At 38.7% G+C, this 20,983-nt stretch overlaps 1 pseudogene; it reads left to right on the top strand.

Annotated features, from left to right (window-relative positions):
• The first annotated feature begins 14,212 nt into the window (after positions 1 to 14,212).
• On the top strand, positions 14,213 to 16,821 carry LOC125149859 (GTP-binding nuclear protein Ran-like; annotated as a pseudogene).
• Positions 16,822 to 20,983: the final 4,162 nt, after the last annotated feature.

Below are 20,983 nucleotides of genomic sequence, written 5' to 3'. Positions count from 1 at the left end.
TAGTAGGGTGTTCTTTAACCTCCATGCTTTTGGAGGTTTTCCAGACTTTTTTCTGTGGTTGATTTCAAGCTTCATAGCATTGTGGTCTGAAAGTAAGCATGGTATAATTTCAATTCTTGTAAACTTATGAAGGGTTGTTTTGTGACCCAGTATATGATCTATCTTGGAGAATGTTCCATGTGCACTCGAGAAGAAAGTATATTCTGTTGCTTTGGGATGCAGAGTTCTAAATATATCTGTCAAGTCCATCTGATCCAATGTCTCATTCAGGACCCTTGTTTCTTTATTGACCGTGTGTCTAGATTATCTATCCATTTCTGTAAGTTGGGTGTTAAAGTCCCCTGCAATTACCACACTCTTATCAATAAGGTTGCTTATGTTTATGAGTAATTGTTTTATATATTTGGGGGCTCCGGTATTCGGCGCATAGACATTTATAATTGTTAGCTCTTCCTGATGGATAGACCCTGTAACTATTATATAATGTCCTTCTTCATCTCTTGTTGCAGCCTTTAATTTAAAGTCTAGTTTGTCTGATATAAGTATGGCTACTCCAGCTTTCTTTTGGCTTCCAGTCGCATGAGAAATAGTTCTCCATCCCCTCACTCTCAATCTAAAGGTGTCCTCAGGTCTAAAATGAGTCTCTTGTAGACAGCAAATAGATGGGTCTTGTTTTTTTATCCATTCTGATACCCTATGTCTTTTGGTTGGTGCATTTAATCCATTTACATTCAGTGTTATTATAGAAAGATACGGGTTTAGAGTCATTGTGATGTCTGTATGTTTTATGCTTGTAGTGATGTCTCTGGGACTTTGTCTCACAGGGTCCCCCTTAGGATCTCTTGTAGGGCTGGTTTAGTGGTGACAAATTCCTTCAGTTTTTGTTTGTTTGGGAAGACCTTAATCTCTCCTTCTATTCTAAATGACAGACTTGCTGGATAAAGGATTCTTGGCTGCATATTTTTTCTGTCTAGCACCCTGAAAATCTCGTGCCAATTCTTTCTGGCCTGCCAAGTTTCAAAAGAGAGATCAGTCACGAGTCTTATAGGTCTCCCTTTATATGTGAGGGCACGTTTACCCCTTGCTGCTTTCAGAATTTTCTCTTTATCCTTGTATTTTGCCAGTTTCACTATGATATGTCGTGCAGAAGATCGATTCAAGTTACGTCTGAAGGGAGTTCTCTGTGCCTCTTGGATTTCAATGCCTTTTTCCTTCCCCAGTTCAGGGAAGTTCTCAGCTATGATTTCTTCAAGTACCCCTTCAGCACCTTTCCCTCTCTCTTCCTCCTCTGGGATACCAATTATGCGTATATTATTTCTTTTTAGTGTATCACTTAGTTCTCTAATTTTCCCCTCATACTCCTGGATTTTTTTATCTTTTTCTCAGCTTCCTCTTTTTCCATAACTTTATCTTCTAGTTCACCTATTCTCTCCTCTGCCTCTTCAAGCCGAGCTGTGGTGGTTTCCATTTTGTTATGCATTTCGTTTAAAGCGTTTTTCAGCTCCTCGTGACTGTTCCTTAGTCCCTTGATCTCTGTGGCAAGAGATTCTCTGCTGTCCTGTATACTGTTTTCAAGCCCAGCGATTAATTTTATGACTATTATTCTAAATTCACTTTCTGTTATATTATTTAAATCCTTTTTGATCAGCTCATTAGCTGTTGTTATTTCCTGGAGATTCTTCTGAGGGGAATTCTTCCGCTTGGTCATTTTGGATAGTCCCTGGCATGGTGAGGACCTGCAGGGCACTTCCCCTGTGCTGTGGTGTATAACTGGAGTTGGTGGGCGGGGCCGCAGTCAGACCTGATGTCTGCCCCCAGCCCACCGCTGGGGCCACAGTCAGACTGGTGTGTGCCTTCTCTTCCCCTCTCCTAGGGGCGGGATTCACTGTGGGGTGGTGTGGCTCGTCTGGGCTACTTGCACCCTGCCAGGCTTGTGATGCTGGGGATCTGGCGTATTAGCTGGGGTGGGTAGGCAAGGTGCATGGGGGCAGGAGGGGCAGGCTTAGATGGCTTCTCCTTAGGTGATCCACTTCAGGAGGAGCCCTGTGGCAGCAGGAGGGAGTCAGATCCGCTGCCGGAGGTTTGGCTCTGCAGGTGCGCAGAGTTGGGTGTTTGCGCTGAGCGAGCAAGTTCCCTGGCAGGAACCGGTTCTCTTTGGGATTTTGGCTGGGGGATGGGCGGGGGAGATGGCGCTGGCGAGCGCCTTTGTTCCCCACCAAACTGAGCTCTGTTGTCAGGGGGCTCAGCAGCTCTCCCTCCCTTTGTCCTCCAGCCTTCCCGCTTTCCGAGCAGAGCTGTTAACTTATGACCTCCCAGACGCTAAGTCGCGCTTGTTGTGGGAACACAGTCCGTCAGGCCCCTCCGCTTTTGCAAGCCAGACTCGGGGGCTCTGCTTGGCCAGCAAGCCGCCCCTCCGCCCCGGCTCCCTCCCGCCAGTCCGTGGAGCGCGCACCGCCTCGCCGCCCTTCCTACCCTCTTCCGTGGGCCTCTGGTCTGCGTTTGGCTCCGGCGACTCCGTTCTGCTAATCCTCTGGCGGTTTTCTGGGTTATTTAGGCAGGTGTAGATGGAATCTAAGTGATCAGCAGGACGTGCGGTGAGCCCAGCGTCCTCCTAAGCCGCCATCTTGCAAAACCTCTCTCACTTTTTTTAAATATAAACTTTCCCAAGTGAGTCTAATGTGCAGCCATTGGTGTAACATTTTCAAGTGAATGGCCTTAGTATCTAGCACAAGCTGAAAATTCTTGGAAAGAAATGAAGTAGATGCAAGAAATTTTGTCCAAATCTTTCACCAACCCAAGGAGAATCAGGACTCTTTATCTTTCAAATGGGCCAGCGAAACACCCATTACCACTGACGTACATTTCTGCCCATTTGACATTTCTGCCTATATCCCGTTAAAGACATTTTTATTAAATTTTTTAATGTTTATTTATTTTTTGAGAGAGAAAGCGCAAGAGAGCAAACATATACAGGGGAAGGGCAGAGAGAGAAGGGGACAGAGGATCCAAAGCAGGCTCTGCACTAACAGCACTACGTGGGGCTCAAATTCAAGAACCATGAGATCATGACCTGAGTTGAAGTCAGATGTTTAACTGACTGAGCCACCCAGGCATCCTGAGACATTTTTAAAATAGGGGGAAACGAAATCAGTTTTTATTTAAGCTAAGGTTTAGAAAACCTCAGCCAGAGCAATACCAAGCGAAAATCACAATAACATAGTCTGGGTCCTAAAAAAGGAATTATTCCATATATTTTTATTATCATATACAAATCTAATTCATATTCATATTCAGTACTAATATCAATGGATATTGATCAATGGATATCAATGGATACCTTTCCATGATCAATGGATACCTATAACAGATCAATGGATATCAATATCAATGGATCAATGGATATCAATATCAATGGATCAAGTAAATGTGCAGACAGAAAGAAAAGTGGGTCATCAATGACAATCGCTCTTGTGATACAATATCATGGGTTCTTAATGAACTAATCTAAACAGGATATAAGTTTTAGAAACCTCTTCGAAGACCTAAGCTGATAGTAAAAACTAGACATTCCCCTTTCTGTTTATACTTTGAATTTGAACCACAGGTCAGGAATAAAGCCTGATAGATTTTAATAGAACCTTCAACTGAAGCCTTTCCCCTAAGCTCTAGTCCTGTCTCATGCAAAGTAACGGCAACTATGTGATCCTCTGTTAATAGCCTACTTCAGTGCCTAATTAGGAAGGTGACACATAAAAATACTCCTATCTCCACACTCTTTCAACTGCATGTGTATTACATTAATTCCATTTAATTTATTTAAATCCATAATATATGTCAAAGATCATACAGCATTTTATATCTATCTTACAGTTCAGCCATAAAATGAATTACTGAAAGGTCAGCCGGGTGCTAGGTTTCACTAATTTAATATGAATTGCTTTTCCCTTTACTATTGAGTGACTAAAATAATGCAACCCGGGATGATGTTTTATAATAATGGAATGCTTTATTAAAGCCATCATTCCAATAAAACATTATTAGTCTACTATTCTCATTCTGGCCATTCACTTCATTTCACTGCAGAGTGATGAAGAAAAAAATAATACCTGCCATTACTTTCATGACCCCTAAACATCAGCAGGTACACATAACACAAGGACAGGGGAAACTTTTTACTACCTTGAAAAGCGAGTCAGTTACACTAACTTATTTAAATATCAAATCACAGGTATTATTATCTTTCTGAATGATCTAACTACAATGTCCACCTAGCCCAAAGCCTGTATGTAATGTAAGCTCCCCATTGTAGCCGTTCTCCTTAGAAACAGGAGTATAAATGAGGGAGCAAATAATAAAAATACCTACAGCATTTAGAGCATTATATTATAATCAACTCTATTGTTTCTATTTTTGGCGACTTCTTCCTTGTTTTTTCATCTCCTTGTCGTTCAAAATGTAAGACTGAAAACTGATCTGGGTTTTCTCTCCGTCATGCTTTTTTCTGGTTTAGAAAGGCATTTGGGAGAAGACTCTCTGTTCCTCTTTACCACAAATCTCCTCCAAAGAGGAGTATATATTTGCTGCATCCATTTCCTCTTCTTCTGTACTTTCTTGAGCACTGTCCAAGCAGTCCAATATCCCCGTACTCCCCCAAAACCACTCTTCAGGGTCATTACTAAGATCTCTGCTGTTAATCTCATGACCAAGTCTCAGTCATCTTATCTGAAGCACTTAAAAGAGTAGTCTCCCTCTCCTCCCTGATACATGTCCTCATGGGACTTACAAGACTCCTCAGTGCTCTGTGAGGAACTCTGATGCAGAGATGCTGCAAACCAGTCCTAACTATAGTGAGATGCAGCACAGGCAGATGTTACATAGATCCAGCACTCCTGGCAGACTCCACTGCTAGATCCCCGGGGTGTTTGTGAAATTTATAAGCAAATGGAACAGACTTCCCTGATACTCCCAGTCATCCTTCTGAAGAGCGAGAGCCCGTGATCAAACGATTAGCTCCTAGATAACCAGTTTTGCCCTAAAGTGCACATGCAAGATCCAGAGAGGAACTTAGGGTGAAAGGGAAAAATAAAATAAAATACATAAATTAAATTAAATTAAATTAAATTAAATTAAATTAAATTAACACAATATGAAGGGTCTTGCACACCATCAGGATGAGAGCATACAATAACACACATGTGAATGAATTAACTCCTTGCAACTCAGATGCTCAGAGACAGGAAATTATGTCATGTTCTCTTCAGAGATACAATATAGGGGTGCATGGGTGGCTCAGTTGGTTGAGCACCTGTCTCTTGATCTCAGCTCAGGTCACGATCTCATGGTTTGTGGGATCAAGCCCCGCATTGGGCTCTGCACTGAGAGTGTGGAGTCTGCTTAGGATTCTCTTTCTCTCTGCCCCTCCCCCGCCCTCTCAAAATAAATAAAAATTTTAAAAAATAGAGATACAGTGTTGGGGTTTCAAAGATAAGAATAAAAGCCACCAATTAAAGGTGTCAGCAAAGTCTTAGTGAAAGAGGTAGTACTTCATCAGGGCATCACATTCATTCATGCCTTGGAAGGTTCTCAAGTGTAGAGAAGAGGAGCTGCCAGAACAAAATTTTGGAGGTACAAAGAAAAAATAAAGACAAAACCCAGAGAAACAGGATGATAGAGAAGTAATGAGAACTTTGGTTGACCTGGGTCACAGTGTGCATGGAATTATTTTTATGTAGCAGCCTCCTAACTGGTACTGTCACTTTCACGTTCTACCATCTCTAATACAGCCTATGCACCACTGCAGGAAAAGGTATCCCAAATGTTGCCTTTACTAAGTGTCCTCTCAAAACACCCATCCTCACAGGGCGCCTGGGTGGCTCAGTCGGTTAAGCATCCGACTTCAGCTCAGGTCACCATCTCACAGCCTGTGAGTTCAAGCCCCGCGTTAGGCTCTGTGCTGACAGCTCAGAGCCTGGAACCTGCTTCAGATTCTTGTCTCCCTCTCTCTCTCTCTGCCCCTCCCCTGCTCATGCTCTCTCTCTGTCTCTCACAGATAAATAAACATTAAAAAAAAAAACTGCCCTCACTTCCCATGGCTTATGCAACGAAATTCAAACACTCTGACACAATATCCAGGATCCTCTGTAACTCCATTTTCCTTGTTTGCTATTGCCGAAAACACACCCCAAACAATCACTACATGGCTACACTATGGTAAGCAATGTATACAACATAAAAGATGGATCAACCAAGGACTTTGCTGGGAAGACATCTCTTCCACTCTGCTACTCACATAAGCTTGAAGCTAAATTAAAATATAAGGTAGTTTTTGATTAAATACCAATTATTAAAATTGCCAATAATTATGATAGAAATTAATTAAGCAAATAGAAAACCAGTATATGCTCAAGGAGGAAAGTGAACTTTCCTAAAAAAAAAAAAAAACTCAATTTAACTTCATTATTTCTACTTTATAACAATTGTGACAGTTTTCCTGAATCCCAGTGATAAGCTCAAATGTTCGCCTTTGTTTATGAGCAAACGAATAATGTTTCTTAGAATTTGACTTGGTTTCTGCATAAAGGAGAAACTAAGATATGGGGGTTCTAATTCTTATCTATAAATTCCCAGGACTTCAGAGAAGCCAAATAATTGTTAACTATTTAATTTCTGTCAGTCATCATGAAAGATACTGAGTTTCATCTACCTAGCAAGGTTTATTAGGATGTTAAGTAAAAAACATATATTCAACAGTACAATTCTTTAAAAAAAAATCGTTGCCCATATTAAAGATAAGAATAGGCTTAACTACAGAAAAAAGTTTTAAAAGCACAATATTTCTCCTCTTTGATCTAAAAATGAATATGAGTAATAGTTTGGGAATTACCATGGGTATTTCTTTAATCCAGTATAGAAAGTCTTCCTTACACATTATAAAACGTGGATAATTTACTTCGAACTGATGGTACGAATTGATACCTTTCACCTACCCAAAGCCCAATTTTCTACATTGATGACCAAAGAAATATTTAAAGACAGGTTAAAAACAAATCTTTCATTGCTAAAAACTGGAATGCTGCTAAAAGTCCACGGTCTAGCCTTTGCGATGAGAAAATATGCCCACAAAGAATCAAGAAAAACAATCCCGAAACTTAGAAATTCAAAGATATAGGAGCAAAGAGCAGATCCCAAGCCTTTCGGTAGTAATGAGGCTGCTGGCACCATGGCAGCTCATTACTTCCAGCTGACCCTTGAGTCAATATGCTGAACAGAAAGGGAAGAGGGTAGTGACAACAAACTCACAACAGTAAAGTGCCAGATGGAGAAGGCAGAGGGGACTGCCCCTAACTCTGGACTGTCCTAAAAATACAGAAATAGAAACTTCTCAGGTAGAGTAATGCTTTTCCATGTGGCATGACTGCTCCTTCTATACCTCACTCAGGCCACTACATTTTCATGCTAAAAACCTAGAGTGTATCCCCCATTTTTCTGCAAACTCACATGTACACTGGCAATATTTATTTTATGAATATTAAGTCATTACATTTAAAACCCAACAGATCCTGATTTTCTCAACCAAGTAGAATTTAAGAATTTAAGCTAAGGGAGATACAATTAGAATCCCACTAATGTTTTCTTCTTTTCTGAATTTTCACAAAGAGGACATATTTACAACCCAGTGTGACACATCAAAGCTTTTTTGACTAGCAAGACAGTGTGAGCTCTTATTGATTGAATTGTTGCATGGACAAATATATATAACTACTTGTAATTATACAATTTATTTATAATTAATATATTAATATATAAGGCTGTATTAATCATAAAAAGAATATTATAAAACTATATATATGTGTGTGTGTATATATATATACATATATATGTAGTATATATATATATATACACATATATATATATATATATATATATCTCCCAGCACATCATTGTTTAAAATCCTGCTATTAAAACACCAGATTAATTGACAATATCATTCACCTGCCAACTCTAGGTATAAACTTGCCCTTATTCATAACGTTTTTGCATATTCTCTAGATATGTTCCAGTTAAGTGAGGATTAGCAGTAATTTTCACAAATTCCTTCTGTTTCTTTATCTGGAATCCAAAGTTTCTAATATGAATACTTATCAATTTAAATTATGTTTAAAACATATGTAAATATGCAAATAAGAGGAGGAAGCTAGCTACATGCAAAACTATGTTTAACCATATTCTACAATCTTGAAAACAAGAATCAAATTTGGAAGATCTGTATTACCAGACTTCAACTTATGACTAAGTTACAGTAACCAAAATCATGTGGTACTGGCATATGGGTAGACAAATAAATAAATGGAGCAGGACAAACAGTTCAAAACCAGGCACAGATTCAGAGAAAACTCTTGTGAAACATAAATCTGACAAAGGACTTCTATCCAGAGAGTATACATAACTACTACCAATAAATAAGGCCAACGACCCCATTTTAAACATGGACAAAACACTAAACCAAGAGTTCACATGTGAACATATTTGAATAGACAATCAGCAAATGAAAAAGTGCTCAACATCATTGGTCCTGAAGAAAATACAAATTAAAACCTTAACAAGCTGCTACTAGACACCCACTAGAATGGCTAAATTAAAGACCCTGACCGCACTAAGCACTGGCCAGAATGTGTAGCTAGTGGAATGCTAATACACTTCTGGTGGGAATGTGAAATGGTACAGTCTCCTTGGGAAAAGACCAGTCAGTTTCTTGTCACGTTCAACATACTCCTACTTTTGACTCAGCATTTCTACTCCTAGGCATACAAAATGAGAAATAAAAACATATGCTCGTGAAAAGATTTATGCAAGAATGTGTATAGCGGATTTATTCCTAATACCCTAGACTGGAAGTAACTCAAATGTCCATCAGCAGAAGAGTAAACAAACAAACAGTGTTATGTTCTTACCATGGGGTACTACTCAGTTAGAAAAAGGAACAAATCACTAATATACACCAACAACATAGATGAATCTCGTAAACATTATGCTGTGTGAAAGAAGCCAGTGCAAATAAGTGCAAAATGTATCACTACATTCATCTGAAGTTCTAGATCAAGCAAAATTAATCCTTGGTGGGGATGGGGGCAGTTGACTGACTGGGAAGAGACATAAGGAAGCTTTCTAGATGATAGACATATTTTATACCTTGATAGGGTTTGGGTTACATTTGTGCATTTCAGTGTCTGTAAATTTTACTTCAAAAAGCTATTTAAAAATTACAGTAATGATGAGGGGAGAGACAAAACAAAAATGACAAAAAAGTGAGATAACTCTTGAAGCTGGTGATGAGTACACTATTCTGCTTTGTATATGCTTCATTTTTTCTAATATAAAATGTAAAAAAAAAGTCAGCAGTTTTCTTACATAGAGAATTATATTTACAAAATGAATTATCTGGCCTAATTATGTGCAATACCTAGTAATAGTCACCCATTGTAAAAGAAAACTATGTTTCAAAAAAATTAAATAATTCTTTTTTCCAAAACTTCACATGCCATGTTTTAACTGCAGGGAAAAAAAATCCATAAAATATTAACACAGAAAGAAACATTATACATTAGACTTTACTCTGACATTGAATATCACTTCTCACAGTGCAACATGTACATTCCAGATACTGGTAAAAATCTAACTTTGTAGCATAGATTATTATATTAAAGAAAAGAAAATCATGGGTTAACAATGTTTTAATTACTGTAGATCGACATGGGAAATCATAGAATTAGGAAGGTAGCTATGTTTCTGAAAATGATTATGATATTAACCAAATCCATTTTTCAAGTTATTTGGGTAATATTTTTGGCATTCATGTCTTCCTCACAGTTTCTAAAATAAATAAACAGATACTTTAATAGTGTAAATATATCAGTCTAATTGAAAAAAATATTTTTGTCCTTACCACATTTTTAGAGATTTTTCTCTACCCCTATCAGAATCAACTGATTGTTTTAAAGCTCCCTCAACATAATTCTTTGTTATTTTTTTCTTTTTCTTATCAATATTTCTCCTACACAGGCTACCATATTGATTTCTAGACTCTCAGTTCCTACTGTATTACAATTTTTGTCCTTTCCTTTTATAATGTTTTATTTTTTAGCAGGCTTTGTAGCCTATTATAATTGTTTCTTTGACAGTGACTCCATACAATGCATTCCTTAATTCTAAACAGTACCTATGCACTCACTTAACGACAATTTGCTGTATCCACATTTAACCTGTTTTTAAACAGTTCTTAAATTTCAATTTCATAGGCAAAAAACTTTCATTGTCCCTTATTCTGTATTAAATAATTGTTCAAAGAAAATCATATGTACACATGAATATCTTCACTACACTCTCTCAGAGTTGGTTGGTTAGAAATGATACTCTATATCCAGATGATACATAACCAATCACTGTGTGGTCGTTCTGAACCAGCTGCTGAAGTCCATATACTGAATTCAGAGTACGTGTTGACACAGTCCACTGTGGGGCAGAAGTGACTTCCAATCAAGCCCATCTTGTAGAGCCAGTGTAACAACCACACTATCTTTCATAGTATAAATGGGCAGAAAAGGCTAACAAGGGTCCTTTATTCCCTTCAGAACTGAAGCATTTTTAAAGGCACCACCATCCTACTTCCAAAGCAAAAAAACAAAATTATGGTGTCAATTTGTGATAGATAAGTCTTGGGCTGATTCTGTTTAGTTTGTATAATCCTCAAATATGTACCCCTTTTATGGTAAAAAGAGTGGTTATTCAGTTTTCTATCTTTAACTCCTTTGTTGTGAGTGGTGCATGTATAGAGTCACTGATAATCTCAGAATTAGAAAAGATTTGTAAGCTCTCAAGGTCCATTAGTAAGAGGCCTTTCAATTTATAATTTCCCCCATGTCTCCCAACATTTATTATTGTGAGAACAAATCTACTTTGTTGTCAATGGGCATATTTGAAGGAATTATCAACTAGGGCAGGGTTCATGCATTTAAATATTTCTCTGGACTTAAATCACATGGCACAGACGCATGAAATTTAAACAAAGTCTTTGGAAATTTCAACGTGTTGACCTAACTGTGCACAGCAAATTCATTGTTTTTTGCCAGCTCCTGAAGGCCCACTCTTACAGTCTATGCACCCCGACTGTGGAGTATTCCAATAAGATCTCCATAAACATATGGCTAGATGCTTACTTCTGATAATTCACTTATTTATCTTGCTATCTAAATGTTGCTGACATGGAGGCTTTAATTATTGGGGTACATTTTAGTCACTAGGATACTCACTTTATAGGCAATACGGAAACATTTATGTTTAAGCTAGTTTTTAGCTTAAAAACTAAGGTGACAAAGAGAGTTAGTATACTAATTTGATAGTTCTTATTCCAGAGATTTCAAAGATACAGTCACCATAATATAAAAATTACCCACATGTTTTTTTTTCACATTCTTTTTTTTTAAATATAACTTATTGTCAAATTGGTTTCCATACAACACCCAGTGTTCATCCCAACAGATGCCCTCCTCAATGCCCATCACCCACTTTCCCCTCTCCCCTACCCCCCATCAACCCTCAGTTTGTTCTCAGTATTTAAGAGTCTCTTATGGTTTGGCTCCCTCCCTCTCTGTAACTTTTTTTTTCCCTTTCCCCTCCTCCATGGTCTTCTGTTAAGTTTCTCAGGATCAACATAAGAGTGAAAACATACGGTATCTGTCTTTCTCTGCCTGACTTATTTCACTTAGCATAACACTCTCCAGTTCCATCCACGTTGCTGCAAATGGCCAGATTTCATTCTTTCTCATTGCCAAGTAGTATTCCATTGTATATATAAACCACATCTTCTTTATCCATTCAGCAGTTGATGGACATGTAGGCTCTTTCCATAATTTGGCTATTGTTGAAAGTGCTGCTATAAACATTGGGGTACATGTGCCCCTATGCATCAGCACTCCTGTACCCCTTGAAAATTACCCATATGTTGACTGATAATACAAATGAGGAAAATTGATCCTTCTCCTCCAGCTTTATTGTTTTTCTCAATATATCCCCAAGCATAAAAGTCATGTTCTGGTCTGGCTCAAGCTAGCCACAAAAGAAGATCCTGAACACGCCTTCTCTCACAAACATATTAAATCTACAGCCACATATGGAACAATTTCCTCCGCAAAAAAAAACAAAAACAAAAACAAAAACTAAAAACTGTGTGACTTGTCCATGTCTGAAAAATTGAGACAAGATCCACTTCAAAGGGAGTAGGAGAGCCTGGGACACAATCCCACCATAAGCCCCTCTTCCAGTCCAACAACCCACAGTTGAGAGGCAACTGAAAACCCAGAGTTCTTCCCTAAGAAGCTAAGGGTTTGTACCTCCATCAAGAACTCCCAACTTTTAAGACGTGCACCTGAGACATGAGCCCCCCAAACATCTAGCTTTAGAAACCAACAGGGCCTCGAATCCAGGAAACCCACAAGGCCGCTGCTATCCAACAACTGCTCTTAAAGGACTCCAGCGCTTGCACTCACCTGGGCAGGGCCCAGCAGGAAGTGGCTGTTAGGAGGGGCGCCTGGACTTTGCTTGTCTAGGAGCACGGATCTGAGGGGCAGGCATCTGATGTGACACACTTCTGGGGGCCTGCTGGGGTGCTCTCTGGGACCGAGACTGGCAGGCTCCTTCTCCATACTCTCTGCATCGCTCCTCCCGGCAGTCGCCATCTTCTTCTCTTTTAAACCCTAAGTACAAAAGTCCTATAGTAATATAAAGCCTTCACTATGAGAATTAACCATCATCTCCCTCTTCTTAGCCGTCTTTCTCCACTCCTAATTCTACACATCAGAGGCAGTGCCTTTTAAACTTGGTTATGTATAGTTCTAAAGATGGTTTTCTTCATGCAAAATGAGGTATATTTACAGCTATTTGCCTAATATCAGATTTAGATTTTTCTCCATTTCTTTTCTGCTACTTATCTGAAGATTTAGATGATTTATATAATCTCAAACTCCCCCCATTTTTTCTTAGTATAATTAATTATTTTTGATTTCTCTACTGAGGAAGATTGTATAAGAGACAGACTTTCTGAGTACCTTAATATATGAACATCTTTAATTTCATACTCACCCATGATCAATCATTTGGCTGGCATAACTATTCTAAGTTTAAATTTACTTTAACTTAGGACTTTGAAGAATTACTCTATCATCTGCTTGTGGAACTGATGGCATGCCCTAACTAGTGGTATCACATTGCATATATGACTTTCTCTTACGAAAAGCTTTTAGATTCCTCTATACCTGATTTCCTGAAATTGCTCACAGATGTCTAAGTTAGGGTCTTTTGTCGTGGAAAAGTCTTTCCTATTTCAAGACATGTGTTTCCCTTCAGTTCTGGAAATTTAGTTTAAAAGTTCATTTTGGGGGGAATGTTTTTCACTCCACTTTGTCAGCACTCTCCTGGAAATTTGATCAGTTGAAAACTGAACTTCTTGGACTGATCTCTTCTATTTTCAAGGAGATTTTTTATCTTCAACAATTGCAAGGTTTCTAAAAACTTTATGCTTGCATGCATATTTTTAATTTTGGAGAGTTCTTTTGCTCTCTTTTTCCTTCTCATTACATTTTATTGATATATGGGTAGAATACAAATGTATTCTTGAATTTCTGCAGGCTGTTAATTAAAAGTGGGAGAGAGGAGGTGAGGTTGTTTATTTAATTCTTCTCTGGATCAGTGTATTTATCTTATCTTTTTCAATACTTTGAACATATTCCTCAAATACCTAATGAATGCTTATAGTCTCTCCAAATTTTAAAGAAAACGAAAAGTTACTTAGAGTGTTTGTGTCCACAGGCATTTGCTAACAGTAAACTCACTTTAATGTGAGTGGCCAATAAATGGGCAGCTTGCTGGGGAATCCCTTCTAGGGTGAACATATATGAGAAGTAGAAGAATGATTTCCAAGGATGTCCATATCCTAAGCTTCAGAACCTGTGAATGTGTTTGGTTACTTGGCAAAGGGGAATTAAGGTTGTAGACTGAAGTTTGCTAATTAGCCTCCATTAACACAAGGAGATTATCCTGGATTATTCTAGTGAACCCAGAGTATTCACAAGGGTCCTTAAAAGTGGAAGAGTGAATTGAAAAAGAAATCCAGAGGATGACAGTATAAAAAGGACTCTGCTGACCGTCGCTGGCTTTAAAGATGGAAAAGGTGCTGGTGGGACAAGGAAAGCGGGCAGCCTCTACAAACTGGAAAAGGTAAGGAAATGTGTTCTCCCCTTAAGCCTCCAGAAAGGAACCCAGTTCTGCAGACGTCCTGCAGACGGCCCACTGAGACCCATGTTGGATGTCTAACCTACAAAACTGTAAAATAATAAATTTGTATCATTTTAAATCACCCTCTTTGTGGTAATTTGACACAGCAGCAATTGTAAACTAGTACAGATTTTGGTACTCAGAGTAGGGTGCTACTATAACAATACCCAAATAAACGGAAGGGGCTCTAGAATTGGTTGGGAAGTGGCAGAGGCTGGAAGAATTTTGAGGAGCATGATAGAAAAAGCCTAGAGGGACTTAAGCAGACCATTAGTAGAAATATAGGTAATAATGATTCAAAAGGGAGTGAGGAGCATGGTAGAGAAGACAGATATCACTTTGGAGAATCCTTAAATCATAAACAGACTGTTGGTGGATATATTAAAGATACTACTGGTGAAAACTTCGAAGAAAATGAGCTACATGTTATTTGAAACTTTCAGCTCCTTTATTATTTCTTTTCATGAGTAGTTTCATCCTCTGAGTAGAATACAATGTGTTCCTGAATTTTTGTAGGCCATTAAAAGGGATAGGAGGCTAAGGAGATTGATTGTTTAATTCCGCTTCCTCAAGGGTCACTTTTTCTGTTTATCTTGTTCTTTCCTTACTTTGCAGACTTTCCTCAATTGTCTAGGAAAGAGGATCCTTGTAACAGAGTGGCAGAGAGCTTAGCAGAATTATGTCCCGAAGTTCTGTAAAAGCAGAACTTTTAAGTGATAAATTTAGATATTTAGTGGAGGAGATTCCAAGCCAAGTGTTAAAGGTGTGAATAGGTTTTTTCTTGCTTTTCATTAGAAAATGTGAGAGCAAAGGGAGAAATGCAGCAAAGAACTGTTTAAAAGGAATCAGAACTTGACACTTTGGGAAACTCTTAGCCTATTCGATTGCGAAAGATGCTGAAATTAAGAGACCACTCCCAGGAAATCCCACTCTAGAGAAACAGTTCAGAGTGTCACTGAATAGTTTCGTTGATAACTGAGAAAAATCAGTAGAGAATTCAGACACACCAAATATTAAGCATGCACCTCATAGATCCCCTCAGCCAGCTAAGCAGAAGCTACAACAGACATGGAAATATCCAGGGAGATGTATGAAAGAGAGTCTTTTGCTAGTGAAGTGAATTCTAAGACATACATGAGTGAACAAGGTTCTTGAAAATGTTTGCCAGCAGAGCACTACCTGTTTGGACTGAAAGAGACAGAGAGAAGATAAAATGAAAGAGCTGTTTTAAAAATTATCACTAATAATACAATGCAAATTGTCCTGAAGCCAAATTTATTCATTGACCTGTATCTTCAGATCCAGGTTTAGTATTTTTGTCAAGACTGCTTCATAGAATATATTGTATATTTCCACCACAGGATGAATATTGCCTAATTGTCTCTTTTTTGTTTTTGTTTTTAAGGTTTTTTTTTGGGGGGGGGGGGGGAAGCAGAGGGAGAGATTCCCAAACAGGTTCCACACTGTCAGCACAGAGCCCGATGCAGGGCTCAAGCCCACAGATAGTAATATCATGACCTAAGCCAAAATCAAGAGCTGGACACTTTACCAATGGAGCCATCCAGTCTCATTTTTGTACGTGATGTCACTAGCAACTGATGATTGTTGCCTAGATCCACTAATTCATTAGGAGTTGCAAAGTAACTCAGAATACTGACTCTTCCATTACTTCATTTACTAGCTTTATTGCTTATGGCTGCTGAATATATTTTTCAAAAATCATGACTTTCACGCAAATTTAACATAAATATATGTCTAGGATTTTACTCAACTCATTAATTAATGAGAAAAACAGTAAGATATAAAGAGTGGTTCAGCCTCAGTCAGATGGGCCGGAGACACTTCTGGAAGCCACAGCACAGTGGCTGCCCGAGGAGAACCCCAAGTCCAGTTCAAACTTGAATTGTTTGGCGATGGTGGTATTGGAAAAGCTACATTTGTAAAACGTCTTCTGACTGGTGAATTTGAAAAGAAATATGAAGCCACCTTGGGTGCTGAAGTCCACTCCCTTGTGTTCCATACCAACAGAAGACCTGATAAGATCAATGTATGGGATACGGCTGGTTCGGAGAAATTTGGTGGGCTGAAAGATATAGGACATCCAAGCCCGGCGTGCCATTATAACATTTGGTGTAATACCACGGGTTACTTATAAGAATGTGCCTAACTGGCACAGAGATCTGGTACGAGTATCTGAAAACATCCACACTGTGCTGTGTGGCAACAAAGTGGGTGTTCAGGACAGGAAAGCTAAGGCAAAAATCTATCGTCTTCCGCTGAAAGAAGAACCTTCGGTACTATGACATTTCTACCAAAAGTAACTACAACTTTGAAAAGCCCTTCCTGTGGCTTGCCAGAAAACTAATTGGAGACCCTGACTTGAAGTTTGTCACCATGCTTGCTCTTGCCCCACCGGAGGTTGTCACGGACCCAGCTCTGGCAGCACAGTATGAACGAGATCTAGAGGTTGCTCAAGACAACTGCTGTCTCAGCTGAGGAGGAAAATCTGTGAGAAAGTGCAGCATCTAGTTCTAGAGGCAACTGTCCTGTGATGTCAGTGGCACAGCGTGTTTGCCACTTTATTACATAGCTGAGCAGAACAGGTGCTTAATCTCTGGGATCCTGAAGGAGATGAATAGGCTTCAGAGTGAATGAGACAGCTTAAAAAGTACCTTCAGTTGTTGGACTTATGTATTTTAGCTGTTTTGGAACACAGTTGTTTCCTCCCTGAGTTGCAAATAGAAGACTGTTACAGTCACATCACAGAAAAAGAACATTTTGAGGTGCTAAGAATTTACCGTCAATTTAATAAAGGAATGTTAGAGGCAGTTTGTTAGATTATATACCAACTGGTTGGTGTTTTATGTTTAGGGTTATCTTTTCCACTGGATAGAAATAATTTGCTCATCTACTAGACAAAAATCTACAGGATAATATGTACTTAATATATAACTTCACTAAGCCTATAATCTTTGATCAATTAATCATTCATCTTTGATTAATGTTGTCCAGCTTCGTGTATCTTTTTAAAGGTAATCTTTTCCTCAACTGTTTGGTCACTAAGAAGTACAGTTCTCATAGACAAGCCAGGTTAAATCCTTGGTTCTTTCCTGTAATTCCTTCACACTCTCCTTTTCAGATTCCTCATTTCTCCACCCGTATTCAAAACAATGAGCTTCTTTAAAAAAATATATTATTAGAACCTCATGGATTTCAACATATTTGATGGTGTTTCAACCCATCGCAGTTATTATCCACATGTTTTTAGCCATCTACTTTTTAAATAAATAGAAGCATATTGAACATATTTTTCAAAAATATTAAAAAAGAAAAAGCTAGCAAAAGATTCATGTGAAAAGAACCAATGCAAATTGGTCGGTAAGAGGGATCTTGTAAATCTTCAGTGTGCTTGTGGAAACTATAGTTCTATGGAGAAATGGATAGCATGGAGAACATAATAAACAGAGGTAATATTATGAGGAGGAAAATCAGAAAAATCTCAGGTCCCTCAAATTTCACAGTAAAATTAAATGCAACCAAAATGTTGTCCTAGAAAATTGCATCCTTAACACTTAAGTGAACAGAACCAAACCTTCTTATGTGACTGTGAATACCAATTTTTTGATTAGTCACTTTGGCACTTATGTGCAGATTATTGAAATTAGTAACATACAGTAAATATGAATTTCCTTTTATACACTGCATGATCCCTTTTAGCTTTCTAACTCAAGTTCCTTAGGAAGAAACTTCACTAATCTAGCACTGAATTGGGTTTTGAAGCCAATCTTTTACACAGCAATAGCTCCTTTTTCAAAATAATTTAATTACAGAAATGTGACACACATGAGCATGTTTGTAATGATTAATGAATCACTTCATAAAAAGTGAATTTCCAATGAGCTGAAAAATTTATGTATCAATTAAAACTCAAGAAAATAAGTGTATTAAATATTTTTACTGAGCTAAATTAATCACTAGTTATTTTTAAATAAATATTTTTAATGACATGGAGAGTTAAGAATTTTAAAGCCATGAACAATGGTCTACGGTTGCTATCCTTACCTGAAATACTTCTCTAAATTAATTGCAATCACTGTAAATATGTTTCCCAAACTCACGCAGGGCTCCAAGTTGCCTTTCCTGTTCCTTACTTTTTAATTGTTTGGGATGAGCTAAGAGGCAGCACTCTGTCCCCCTTAAACCATTAAATTCATAGTTTTTCCTGTTGGAGTCACAGAGTTGAGTTCCTTCGGCTGTTTCCCTACCCCCCACCCCCAGCCACTGCAGAAACTTCTACTTCTTTGGGGTAAATAAGTTCTAAAATTTTTTCCTGACACTTGAATTCTTCTGGGGAAATAATGTAGATAACACTGTATAGGATGTTAAGCTGTGAAACGCTAATGTGTCTAAATATAAGCTGCCTTGTGAGAGTGTCACAGTGAGTCTCAGATGACCGAGGATAACTGAAATGTGTGTCATCGAAATGCCATTATTACTTGTGGGACATAGTTTTAATATGCCTCTTTAATTTGCGTATCAAAATCTTACATGTATATATACATATGTATCTATTTAAAGTGCTCTAATTTACACTGAAAGCCAGCATTAGTTTATTAGAACCTTACAGAACAGTCTGTCCATTTTTACTGTAGAGATTCTTCACCTGGATTCAGGAATATCACAATCCTTTGGAATGCTTTTTACCTCTTGCATGATTCCTTCTCACTCTCCTTATCAGATTCCTCATTTGTTGAATCTCTAAATACCAGGTTGCTCCAGGACTCACCCTTTGGATCTGCTCTCTTTTCTGTCTAGACTCAATCCCTTAGTGATCTCATCCTACATCAGGGTTCAAAAGCCATCTCTACACAGGTAACTTTCAATTTTAGATCTGCAGCTCAGCTCTCTCCCCTGAACTTCAAGAGAATATATTCAAAGGCCACTCCATTACTGAAGTTTCTCAGGCCACAAATGTAGGCACCCCCTACATGTCTTCACACCCTCACCCCACATTGTGTTCAGTAGTAAACTGAGTAGGCTCTCATTTGAAAATGTCCATAATTCAAATACTTCTCACCACCTCCACTGCCATCAGCCTGGACCAAGTCATCATCATATCTCCCTGGAATATGGCATGGCCTTGTATCTGATACATCAGGCAATCCTAGGCAGAAAACAGATGACAAATATGAATAATTAAGAAGGATTTAGTAAAGGAACTATTTACAAAGGCCAAGGAGCTGCTACAGGAAATGAGAGAAGCAGCTACATGGAGAGAGGCACCAGAAGGAACTGTGGCCCTGGTGGATGGACAGGAACAACCAATGGTGACCTGAGCCAGCAAGAGAAGAGCATAAAAAAGAGATAAATCTTACTCTCCTCCCAGTCCCTGTGCAACCCCCCCCCCCACCATGAGTGTCTCTCATTAGTTGAGCCCCATGCAAGCCAGACTCAAAGAAGCCAATCAGTGGTTAATATATACCATCGAGGTTACCCCTGCAGGGCACAGGGCAGAAAAAGAAGGCTGGAGAGTGATATCCACTGCTATTCTCCCTTGCTTCTGCCCTCGCTCCTTTTTTTTTTTTTTTTTTTTTTTTTAAGCACACAGCCAGAGTGGTTTGGTGAAAACATAAGACAGACCTTGTCAGATGCCTGCCTCAAGTTCCCAGTGATTGTCTACAATTTTCTATAGCACCTTAAAAGTCTACAAGGTCTGGAGCACCTGGGTGGCTCAGTTGGTTAAGCTCCGACTTTGGCTCAAGTCACGATCTCACTATTTGTGGGTTCGAGCCCCCCATCTGTGCCGACAGCAGAGAGCCCACTTCAGATTCTCTATTCCCTCCCTCTCTCTGCCTCTCCCTTGCTCACATTCCAGCTTTCAAAAATAAATAAACATTTAAACAAAAAATTAAAAAAGAAAAGTCTACAAGATCTATGTGGCCCCACATCCAAAGCTCTTATACTTTTGATGGCCTCATCTCTTATTATGCTTTTCTCTTATGCAATTTTCTTGAGCGACCCTACTCTCCTTAAACAGTCCAGGCACATGCCTGCTTCAGGGCTATTACAGTTTACTTCCTGCGGCTTGGGCTCCCTTCCTTCAGTATTCCGTGCGATTCACTTCAGGATTTACTGAGACGTTATCCTCTCTGCAAGGTCTCTCCTGGCCATCTGTCTAATATTTCAGCAGCCTTCACATCAAATCCTGACTTGGCTTCTCTCCATAGAAAAATTCTATTTTCTATTCTGTTTCTACCTTCTATTATATTTTACGTTATCTGTAACTTAAATATCTAATTTATTTAGTTCAATGTGAACTCCATGAGGATAGGAATTGTTTTTCTCTTTGCTTCCCTGATGTTTTCCCAGTGTCTAGATCAGGGGTGACACATGCTGATGCTTAATAAATACTGGTTTATCAAATGAATAAAACCAAAAAGGGATATACCCTTCTTTTCCTAAGTATTTTCCTCTAATAAAAGATTTGAAATCCTGTGAGTGCTGCAGGGTGTTCCATCTTTAATCAGTTTTATACCTGCACTTAAACAGCCCAGGCATCCTTCCCTCCACCTTGCATCTGTGATGACTAGGAAGGCAGCACCTGTAACACCACGGCCTATTTATTGATAATAGTCAGGTATTTAAACACACAGCAGAA

This window comes from Prionailurus viverrinus, chromosome D4, assembly GCF_022837055.1.
Source record: "Prionailurus viverrinus isolate Anna chromosome D4, UM_Priviv_1.0, whole genome shotgun sequence".
Taxonomy (NCBI): Eukaryota; Metazoa; Chordata; class Mammalia; order Carnivora; family Felidae; genus Prionailurus; species Prionailurus viverrinus.
The sequence above is the reverse complement of the archived record's forward strand: the minus strand, read 5'-3'. Positions and strand labels throughout refer to the sequence as shown.